The sequence below is a fragment of the Engraulis encrasicolus genome, chromosome 2 (genome assembly GCF_034702125.1).
Source record: "Engraulis encrasicolus isolate BLACKSEA-1 chromosome 2, IST_EnEncr_1.0, whole genome shotgun sequence".
Lineage (NCBI taxonomy): Eukaryota > Metazoa > Chordata > Actinopteri > Clupeiformes > Engraulidae > Engraulis > Engraulis encrasicolus.
In genome coordinates, this window is record NC_085858.1 from 1,119,075 (window position 1) to 1,130,898 (window position 11,824).

Here is an 11,824-nt window from a genome sequence, read left to right on the forward strand (position 1 = left end):
GGAGGATGAGGAGGGGGAAGGCGGTGGTGGTGGTAGAGGGGAGGGTGTTTGTTGGCAGACTTTGAGGCTGGCTTTTTTACACTGGATTGGATATGTTCTGGCACTGTGGGGGGAGATGAGAGGACACAAAAAGAGAAGTTATGCTGCGAGTTGTGCTGGGCAATATGGAAAGAAACATACATCACCATATCAATTACTTTAGATAACACTAACGATATACAGGTCCTGGCCATATAATTAGAATATCATGAAAAAGTTGATTTATTTCCCTAATTCCATCAATAATGTTCAAATTTCATGGCTTATAGACGCATTGCCCACATGTTTAACTATTCCAATCATTCATTTGTTTATTTTTACATATTTTGGCCTTCCAGCTCCAAAAAAAAACATGAATTGAGGAATTCACATTATTAGAATATTGCAATAAAATCACCATCTTAGTCAGAAAAAAAAGAAGACAATTCGGGCCACATCAAATCAGTTGAAATTTGGTACTTTCTACATAACATGTCAATGTTCAATACTTGGTTAGGACTGTCTTAGTCTTAATCACTGCCATGATGCGTTAAACATTGAAGTCAATGGCAGAGGCGTTGCATTGGCATTATGGAAGCCCAGATAACCCCACGACCTCGTAAATGGCTGGAAAATACAGATTTATAACGGTGGCTATTTTGGTGCTGACAGACTGCAAAAGACAAATGTTAGCATCAGCTAACTAGCGCTGGATTTCTGAATGCAGAGAACTTAAGCAGGTGAGGTATGTGGAAAAGGTTAGCGCTGAGCATCATGCTTTAACACTATTTAAGCCATTTCACACCGGATTTCTCCTTTAATATACAGTCATATCGGCAAGCCCTACCTGAGAGTATTGAACAGAACGCCTTTTTTGCAACTTAATTTACGTGTACAACTGACACTATACAAATATCACAACATATAGGAGCATGGAGTAGCAACAATAATTGGTAGCATCCTTTTCAAACATCATTGAGGTGTTTTGATTATTGCAGGCATGATAATATTCATCTTGTACCTACACATGCAGATATTTCCTTTGCTCTACTAATTTAGCTGGTCATGGGCACATTCAAACCAGCAAATATGGAGCAGGGAAAGACGGATTGACAGAGGACAGAAATAGATAATCCATGTACTGAAAGGAAACTCACATAGATTCTTAAAAAATAAATGTGCAATTCGTAAAAAATGTTATTTGTGTGGTTATGTCGTCAGTGAGATTACAGCCTTCTCAGCGTAATCGAAAAACGATATTTTTCAGCACAACTGTGTTTTCTAATCAGACACAATGGTTACACAGTTGCAAAATGGACTCTTAGGTTAACGTGCCTGTGGACTTGGAAGCAAGAGAGCCCTTGTATCTGGTTACACAACAGGCTGAGAGAGAGAGAGAGAGAGAGAGAGAGAGAGAGAGAGAGAGAGAGAGAGAAAAAGAGAAAAAGAGAAAAAGAGAGAGAGAAAAAGAGAAAAAGAGAAAAAGAGAGAGAGAAAAAGAGAGAGAGAGAGAGAGAGAGAGAGAGAGAGAGAGAAGGAGAAAGAGAGTCAGAGAGCGAGAGAGAGAGAGAGAGAGAGAGAGAGAGAGAGAGAGAGAGAGAGAGAGAGAGAGAGAGAGAGAGAGAGAGAGAGAGAGAGAGAGCTTTCCATAGCAAGAAAACCTCTTAGGGGAGAAAGGCTGGGGTAGAGAGACAGTCAGGCACAGGCACAAGCCTGAACAGCACGCTCTTATGTTCAACTGAACTAGCCTACTTTCAGCAATTTTGGAAGTATATCCTGAAATGAAGAGAGAAAAATAAAATGACCAAATGGGTCTTTGAATGGCATGAACACTGACTTAAGTCTAGTTGTTGGAACAAGCTCCCAACTGTTGAATCCATTTAGACAATGCATGCTGAAAAAGACAAGGTTCAGAAACTTCAAATACAAACACTCCAAAATGCAAATCGCTTTCTGACAGAGGGACCAACAGACTGACCAACGTAGTGCTATATTGAGTCATTGCACACGACTAAATAAATAAATGAATAAAAAAAGTTTTTAAAAAAAACACATCGGTAAGAAAAGCTGTCAAGGCCATAGAGGTGGCAAAGCCCATTTAGCTCTTGAACAGTTTTTCCAACAGGTAACGAGAGCTTGCTCTCTCTTTCTCCCACAAAGAGAAAGGCATGTAGTATAACATAACACGTCTGCCTCCTTATTCTTCCACACAGGGCCTAGACCTCAGGGAACTGTCTAGTGTGCCGAGATCAGAATGTTCTCGCTGGTATGCGCGAGTGGGGAGCGGACAGCATATGAGTCAGATCATTTCCTTCCAGTATTTTAACTGGAGGCTGGGGAGGGTGGTGGAGGTAGTTGCTGGGGTCTAATGTTACATGTGCGTGCAGACTGCACACATAGATCTACAAGTCTGGGGGGGGGGGGGGGGGAATAAAAAGTTGATTATCCATCTCAATTGTTACCCCTCCCCCCTCCCCAAAGAAACAGCCAACCAATGTATTTTCTGTGTTCTTGAAAGTGTTTCCCAGCAGACCTTGTTTTGATTTGCAAAGACCGTGTGTGGGGGGGTGGGCTTTCCTATTAACAGTGATCTCACTGTGCAGCGATTCAGTGGCATATTGAGACAAAAAGGAAAGGGAGGCCAGAGAGAGAGAGCGAGAGAATGAGAGAGTGAGTGAGAGAGAACATGCCTGTAGGTTTGTATGTGGATGTGCTGTGTGTGTCTACGTGTGTGTGTGAGTGAATGAGCAAGAGCGAGAGAGAGCAGAGCAACAAATTCCTCAGCAAAAGACCATCCTGACCTTTAAGGAGAACTACCCTCCGCACTCACCCCTTGGCTTTCAGCACCGGGGAAACTATTAATAAACACATGGCTAAAATAGCAACTCATTTATACAGTAGAAATCAACAGCACTACCATCAAAATCACACTCACAAATTAGTTACACCAAAAAAATGTTCGGGCAGCTTTTTTCCACAGTCAAACAGCAAGGGTGAATAGACAGCATCGGACTCCACAGTACAAGAAGCCAGTCAAGGCAAGAGCAGAGGCTACCGAGGTCTCATCAAGGACACTTCTTAATGTAGCAGTAGAAGTGTGGGACCACGCAAAGGCTGCCAACATGCAAACCGACCCACATCGAACGCTCAACGTGGACTTCAAACAAGCAACATGCAACTTCTACCTTGAACGTCAGAGCTGCAAGAAGCTCTTCCTGCCCCCTTGCGCCTTCCTTCTCCTGCAGCCAGTTTACATAAGCGCCGGAGTCTAGAGAAGTCCTCTCTATCCAAGCTTTGTTCCTTCCTTCTTGCTACATTTCAATGGGAAAAAATGCACAGAGGGCTTGGCGTCATTTTATGGTTTCAAATCTGCCAACCCCTCCTGCTCCATGTACTGAGAGAAGTGGTGGTGGTGTGGGGTCTGACTAGGGGGCAGGGTATGTTGAGGGCTGCAAGACACATCACTGTAGATATTCTCCTCAGAGGTGGAGGCTACTTGAGTTTTAGGTGGAGAAAGTGGTGCGATTTATTTGGCAGAGAGAGAGAGAGAGAGAGAGAGAGAGAGAGAGAGAGAGAGAGAGAGAGAGAGAGAGAGAGAGAGAGAGAGAGAGATAGAGAGAGAGAGTGAGAGAGGAAAAGGAAAGAGAAAAAAAATAGGAGCAAGAGTGGGGGGACAAAAAGTGTGAGAGAAGTAGAAAAATGGAAACAATGCTAACTGAAAGGCAACTATTGGTAATGTCTGCTGCAAAGACTCTCTCTTCCGGGACAGCAGAGGTGCAATGAGGGGGGTCAGTGTGGCTGTTATGAGTGACAACGCTTCGAGTATTTCTTGGCTGCCACTTCCTGTTCTCAGAGGCAACGTGCAGTGAGGCGAGATGAGCGGTACAACAGCCAGGAAATGAAGCAGTCATGTCGACGCAGACGCTGCAACCCTCCACGATGCCTGCCTACTTGCAACTCCTCATGTCATTTCATGCAGAAATGACTTGCTCCACATGTTACTCATAATCCGTTACCACTAACCAGCTTCCAGACAGGTCATACAGCTTGCACACAGCCTAGTGCATGCACCTTTCCCTGTTGTCAAATGTTATTTGAACACAAAAAAGACTTTGACTGAACATCCTCAAATGCTCACGCTCATATTCAATGGTTATTACTAATACTTTCCATTATTGTGTTCAAGAACAATTCCATTTTTCCTTTGAGGGTTAGCCATGAGGTGTTTGTCCCTTGTTTTCCATGGAAGCAGCATGTCTGTTTCAGACATTTTCTTTCTTTTCTTTCATTTTCGTTCAAAAGTGCTCAAATTCCACAACAATAACTTACAACTTCAATTTAAACTCATTATTTATAATGTTCGGAAATTTCCCAGTCAGATCTCATGTACATTCAATTTCTTATTGCCCAGTGCAGGGTCAAAAGATGAAGTTCATGTAGGGCAAGAAAGAACAGCACACTGATGAGCACCCCTTTTCATCCATGTCATTTCTGACAGGCCGTGGTGGTCACAGATTAAAAAGGTAGCGCATTGGTGTGCGGTCATTCCTTTCCCTACATGTAACTTTGGGGGTTTGTCATGAAGTATTAGCACCCTTGCCTGGTTAACACCAGACCTAATCACAAGTGAGATTAGGTCTGGGGAGTTGCCTATTGTAAATTCCATAGGGGCCGGAATACTTGGCTATTATGACACACTGCCCTGCTCTCTGATTGGGCCATTGAGAGTAAATAGAATTGGGCAGAGAAACTGTTAAGGTCGGAATGCTTGGCCATTATGACACATGTACCATGATCTTGTACGTTATGAGTCATCCTCGCCATACTGTCTTTCAGATCGAAACGATTGTGTAGAACTAAAGGCAGTATGGGAGTTCCCAGGCTATTAGCACCCCTCTATTGCACCCAAATGGTAGGGCTAGGATTGTGGCCAGAGAAGGAATTGCAACTATGCTGCTCATTGAAGCTGTGCTGCCTATTGCCAAATTTGATATTCTTGAATATTTGCTTAACCCTCTAGCTACCAGAATTTTTTTTGAATAGGCCGGAATCCTACCAGGAATTCTAAGGAAAAATTGACATTTTTGTCATATTCTAAACAATGTCAAATAACTTGAAAAGAAATGAAAAGTGTCAATTACAAGTTACTTTCATATTAAAGTAGAGAAAACACACTTTCAAATGGTATATCATTTATGGGTAATTAATTGTTCAGTATTCCCATAGAGTGCCTTTGATGTGGATTAAATGATAAAAATGTGATAAAATCCGATATTATCTAGGCCTATCTATCTATATATCTATATATTTAGGCATATCTATCTATCTATCGATCTCTCTATCCATCTATCTATCTATCCTTGGTCTATCCATCCATCCATCCAGGGTCAAAGTTGAACAATGATCATGTGACGACAACAAATGTCGTTCACCCAAAAGTCCTGTTTTCAAGCGGTATAACTGTAATGGACTACACTAGCTAATAATGTTTGAACTAAACCATGCCAAAGACGTGTACGGATAACCGGAGAAGTGTCCGCGATAGCAGACAGGACATGAATGGAGCTCTAGGAAGTTTCCCCTCCCAATTTGGCACAGGTAAGACGCGCCAGGCATCACCGACTTTGACCGGAATTGAAGTGCTACAAACACCACGTTGGTAGGCTATTATTGTAAGTTAGCATTCAACTCAACGTCTTCGCGCACATTTTTATGAAGGACAACGTGGAGTAGTAACAGTCCTTGACTGCTTTGCCAAAGCTGACACGCAAAATGAGTAACCAATTGTTCCATGCTGCGCTTCCTTCACGGTGCGCTGTTACGCAGAGCTGTCGCTGTAAGTTGTTCCAGGAAATAAGATAGTTGGATACCAACATATGGTTTGACTCTGAAAACACACCGAAGACAGTTTACATTTTTAATATGTAGCGTGTAGACATCGGCTGGACAGTTGTGTTTGCCATTTAGGACCATGGCAGAACTCACAGTTGAACACTATCTCATAAGCCTAATAAAACAACATGATCTAAAAATAGCCTAAATAGTCATACACATGTGCTGTTGACCATGAAAATAGATCGAAGAGGGTTGGAAGTTTTCATATTTAGTGTATATTGGTTGTAGAAACAGAATGGTTGTGTTTGTAGCCATCCAATCTCGGACGGCCGTCATTTGAATTGATGGCAGATTGCCAAATCGCATAAAGCGGCGCATCTCGTAATAAAATCTAAAATACTGAAAAATAATATAATATAAACATATAGTTTTTATACTGAAAGTATATCGAGGAGGGTCTGTAATATTGAGCTAAAGTGTTTGAAAGCTGGAAAAACTGCATGATGACGGCCGTTCAGCTGTATTTTTATATGAAAATATTCCGGCCGGCCGCGGCCGTTCTGGTACAGATCCAGCCGGACGTTCACGGCCGTTATGGTAGCTAGAGGGTTAATAATAACTAATAATAAACTAATACTAGTATGACCAGAATATAGTAAGCTTTGCAGCTAAAGAAAAATCAAAATGGTATACATGGAGGAGATCCACCTTTTCATCTATGAAAAGTGTGATTTTTCCCAATTGTAATACTTAGAATTTGATGGTGGTGGTATAAGTATTCATGAAAATGGTAACATTTGTGAACGGGCAGCATGATTTCTGAAAACATTACACTGCACCTTTAATAGGTCTGTCTTTGATGGGAGAGCACGCCAGCGTCTCTGATCCTCCACTTCCTTCTAATGTTGCTCAGGGCTTGGAGGAGCCAGGCGCCAATCACTAGGCAACGGCCACAGCATTTAGTCAACAGACCCAAAGCCTTCACTGATCATCACTGGCTGCACAAATCATCTGCGTAAAGCTTTCCATTTCAGCTCCACAGACACTGCACTAGCCTGACACCCAGTCAATAATAAAAACTCTGGGGAAAAAAAAGCAGAGATGAAAAGGGAAGGAAACATTTCCACATGGCTCCCATTTGAACACTTTGCTTCTGCCTGTCTGTGAGGACAAAGGCTAGATAGATTCATAGCAATGTGTATGTGGTGGTCATATTTGCACGAAATGACAAAAGCTTGGCCTGGCCTTCCATTAGGTGTGCTAGGTTATAACCAGGGGTTAGTTAGGAGTCTTTTCAACAGGACATTTCAAAAAGTGTCTCAGTTAGAAGTGTTTTTTAGGATAGACCTGTAAACTACGGCTCCTTTAAGAAACCACACCTTGTACTTAAACTGGTCACGGGGACTTTTGTGACGCACTAAGCATGGGAGCCGCAATGGGCACGATTTGGGACATGAAACCCGATGATTAGGCCCATTGGGCCCCAGTATTTCCACCCTGATTAATTGATTCAACATCACAGGGAGGCCACCGAGACGTCTGCGACCGGAGATAAGGACGGTCACGAGGGGGGTGGGGGGTTAGGTGGCAGGGGCCAAGAAGGTGTAAGGGAGGACCAGAAACCTGACCCCTACCCTACAGCTTTCAGAGTGCCATTCCCATGACAACATTTTTTTTAAATCCGTGCAACAGCAGCACACCGGTACAAAAAAAAAATCACATCATACTGGCTTACATTAAGTCAGTTAGATCTGTGTTTTTTTTATTTCAATGCCCACAAATCTTTAAAATGATAATGAAAAAATAGAAAAAACACGACAAATGAGATGACAAGTGTTCGGTTACTGCGTACAGTTATCTCCGAAAGGGAAAAAACAAAACAAAACACACGTTTCTCACTTGTTGCGTTCCTCCTTGTAATCCTATTGCTGCAGTCCTATTGCTACAGCTTTGACAGACTGCTCAGTTTGCACGTCAGTCACACCACTGGCTCTGGGCCTAAGCCTCCAAAGGCACAGTGGAGACAAGGTCAGAGATAACGGGACAGCCATCAGCATTTCGCCCTCCACCCACAGGAGGGGGGGGTGGGGGGGTGTACACAACCACTACCTCATTACCGATAGGCTAGCGAACCAGAGGCTACCTGAATGCCTTACACAGTGTTGCCCACACCCTTACAAATAACAAAGAAATTGGTGAAATTGGCAGAGAGGAACGTCATGCAAAGAGCCATAACATAACTACTGATATTGTAGTAGTATTGTATTGTACTGTAGTAGTATGTACAGTGCACAGGCACATTCAGAGAATTTACACGCCGAGTTAGCATGCAAATGACTGTCAAACACATGCATTTGAAATAGCTCAACAAATAACTTTGAAATATTTGTCAGCACACAAACCTTCACATCAGTCTTGTCTCACTCTTCGTGTCTCCACTGTTGACGCTCTTCCCGTCCTTGTAAGATTGTGGTTTCCCTGGAAGAGGGGAAGGATCACACATAAGACACTTGTTTATCGTTTTATCCAAACAGGCCTCATTTTCTCTCTCTCTCTCTCTCGCTCCCAAGGTCACAAGAAGGCAACACAGAGCCCTTTAACTTTTCCTTGGTTTCTGTCTTTATTTCTTTACTGCCTTGCCTCGTTTTCCTTCCTTCCTTCCTTCTTTCTTTCCTCCCTCCAGTCCAGTGAAATAAATGATGCAGTAACACTATTAGAAAACAGGAGAAAGCTCCAGCTAATCTCCTTAAAGGATTAAACTGGTAAATTGCTACTCTATAAACAGCTAACTGATTCTGTGGGTCAGGCCCACGTCCATTAGTTCAGCCAGAAACACAGATCCAAGTGGTCTCGCTATATGTTCCTCATAAAAAATGATGACTAATTAGGAAGGATTCCATTAGCCTGTGCGCTTGCTTGTTGCCGTTTATTTTCTTTCTGCCAACAAACTCGCACTTGAACAATTTGCACAAGATGATCCGTGTTATCGGGACTGCTACCAAGTCAGCATGGTCACTCATTCATTCAAGGCTACCACTTCACACCAAACCAAGAGGGCTGGCCATGTGCTACTGGCACAAAACCACTCTCGGAGGGGGGCAAAAAAACCTCAGTTTCATAGCATTTCCCACACTGGTGATTGTGTCAGGACTGTTACACACTTCAACACATAGCCCTAAGACACAGAAGGCACCAAGCAGCGGTGGATGGGATTAAGCTATGCTGCAACCCGAGCCAAGTGCCATGCCATGCCCTCCTTTAAACTTGTGAGGTGGATCAAGCTGATATTTATGATTCCAGAAATCCTACCACAACACACACAAACACATACCATGCCACCGAGAAGCTGTAATTAACTCAACTACAACTGTAATCCTGTTTACATAATGTGTTCAAATGATATAAAAAATGAACCCAACAAGAGAATTCAAAAATTATGGTGACAATATCTCATGCTACTGGTCATGCCATGAGTTCATCCTAGGTCAAATATTCACATGGGTATGCTACATGCCTACTTGGCATGACTTTGCCTGATAATAACAATGTGCTGCTACCCACCCAGATACAACGCTGACAGAGAGTTGCATTCGATCCCACAACTAGCCCCAGACTCAAAGGTCCTTCTCAGTGAAATCATTTTTAAGTTCTGAAAGAACCATCAGGCGATAGCTAATCCCATAGATTACATTTAATTCCACGATGGAATTTCCCTTGGCCTAGTGTTGATTTCAGGTAATCAAGGTCAAGATTTGAGGACCTCCTCTTTTAATTAAGGAGGGCTTCAGTGCTGTGTTCACAGTAATTCAGTGTTGGCTAAATAATGTTTTTTTTTAAAGCTAAGAGTAAACAGAAAAGCTCGTGTCACCTCCTGACAGTGGCACTTTCCCTTCGTTCCCCCCACTCCCCTTCCCCCCTCGAAGCCTCTTTTTCCCATAAGTGTTTAACCAGATGGTAAACTCGACAACAGTAGTCTTCCTCACAGACAGACACACACACACACACGGATGAGGAACAATGAGCACAGCTGAGAGGACCATTAGTCAAAATCAAAAAGAGCAAGACCCCCATGTCAACTTGGAGTGATTTTCCTAAAAACCTGTCTATGTCAATTATGAGTGGCTATAAACTTGCTATATTAATGATCATGAGCCAGAAAAAAATAATCTACCTGTACCAGCCCTGTGCCCATTAACCATGTTAGATACAGTACTTTACAGTGATTTGTACCTGATGACTTGACCCTATGAATACTTCTGAGAAGAATCATTGACAAAATAAATACCAGTCTATACATCAGGCATTTCTCATCCCATGGGTATACTTGACTGAGCCTTAGCTTTGCTACAGAAACGTGTGCTATATATTTTTTTATTATTTTCTTGGTTGCGAATGATTGGTAAGGTAAGCAAAGCTCACAGGGTCTGCCTGACTGACAGCGTGACTACAGGCTATGTCGGGGGACAGTAGGGAGGTGCTGGGATTAACTTTTGCCTCTTGCGAGTGACATGCAAAGGTGTCAGAGAGCAAACTCCATCTGTATTTGGCAAGTGAATCCCAAACTCTCAAAGTTGACAATTTTCTCAATGGACTGTGGAAAAACTCTGGATGAGGATGGGATTTTAGGTGGTCCAGACTGCAGTAAGGGAGAACACCTTCAGGTTACATCCCAATCAGTCTAATGTTGGAGGTATTGGATAATGGTCGGTACGGGTGGGCGATATGACAATATGAAATTGTGAATTGTGAAATCGGGTACAAGATCGTCTCGAATCTGCCAAAGTGGAGAAATCGTATAGATCATCTTGCAGTGAGGATCGTTACCATCAGTATCAGAGTGATGTCTACTTACTTAATGTTGTCTTCACTTTTATTCTTTACATTATTGCCTTTCAATTGTGCACTTTGTGAGACTGTCTGTGTTTACATTTAATTAATTGCTAATTACAAATTGCAAGTATATAAAATGCATGTTTTTGTTGTGTTTATTTTTTTGATGGAAAAATGTGATATTAAAAAAAATCGGAATCGAGATTTTCTGCCTAAAAAATCGTGATGGGCCATTTTTGCCATATCGCCCACCCCTAATGGTCGGTTAATTAAGTAAAAAAAAGTCCAAGTATATTAAGTATGTTTTGGCTCTAAATAAGTGCAACTTGCCTTATGTGGACCTAGCATTTAGATTCAAATGTGTAACCCAACCAATCAACATACCAGTTCCACTGGTAACCCCACATTTGTAATCGGCTATTCTGCCCTGCAAAACAAGAACGCAGTAACTCGAAAATGGTCGAAATTGAGTTTAGATCGGAAATGGGCTATAACCTACCTCATTTGTCTTGTGTCAAAAAACTGTGGTCCAACATCGTCCCGTTTTAGAGAAAAATCATGTTGAAAGTGCAAAAATTATGTTACGTTGTACAAAACAAAAACGCAGTAAGTCGGTGAGTTACTGCTGCACTTTCCAATGGTTTGGGAGTAGACAGTAATACTAGCCAAGAACGCAGTAACTATTGCAGTTAACTCCATTTTGTGGCAGTAATACCAGCCAAGAATGCAATAACTCTGTTTTTTGTGGCAAAAAGACACATAAATGTTGTTTTTTCGGGGGGGGGGGGGGGGGGGGGGGGGGGCGGGGTTGTGTGCATTTAATTTCTATCCTAAAAAAGTATTACAAGGAAGTGTCACCACCACTTAACCGACAACACAGTTGTCGAACCATATAGGAAACTTTGAAGCCTTTTTTCTCAGTTCTGAGTTACTGTGTTCTTGTTTTGTAGGGCAGTATAGGGGCTGGACCAAAAAAGTGACCAATAGATCAAGGAGAGGGTACTGTGCATTTCAAGACTCATTCTAATTTAATTTTAACTTTAACTTTCAGCTGGGTTGGCTGGCGGTGTCTGTCTGCTGCCTTATATTATGCCACCATATCTAGTCTTTATCTTGCATTTAAAACACAAAGCAGTAATAC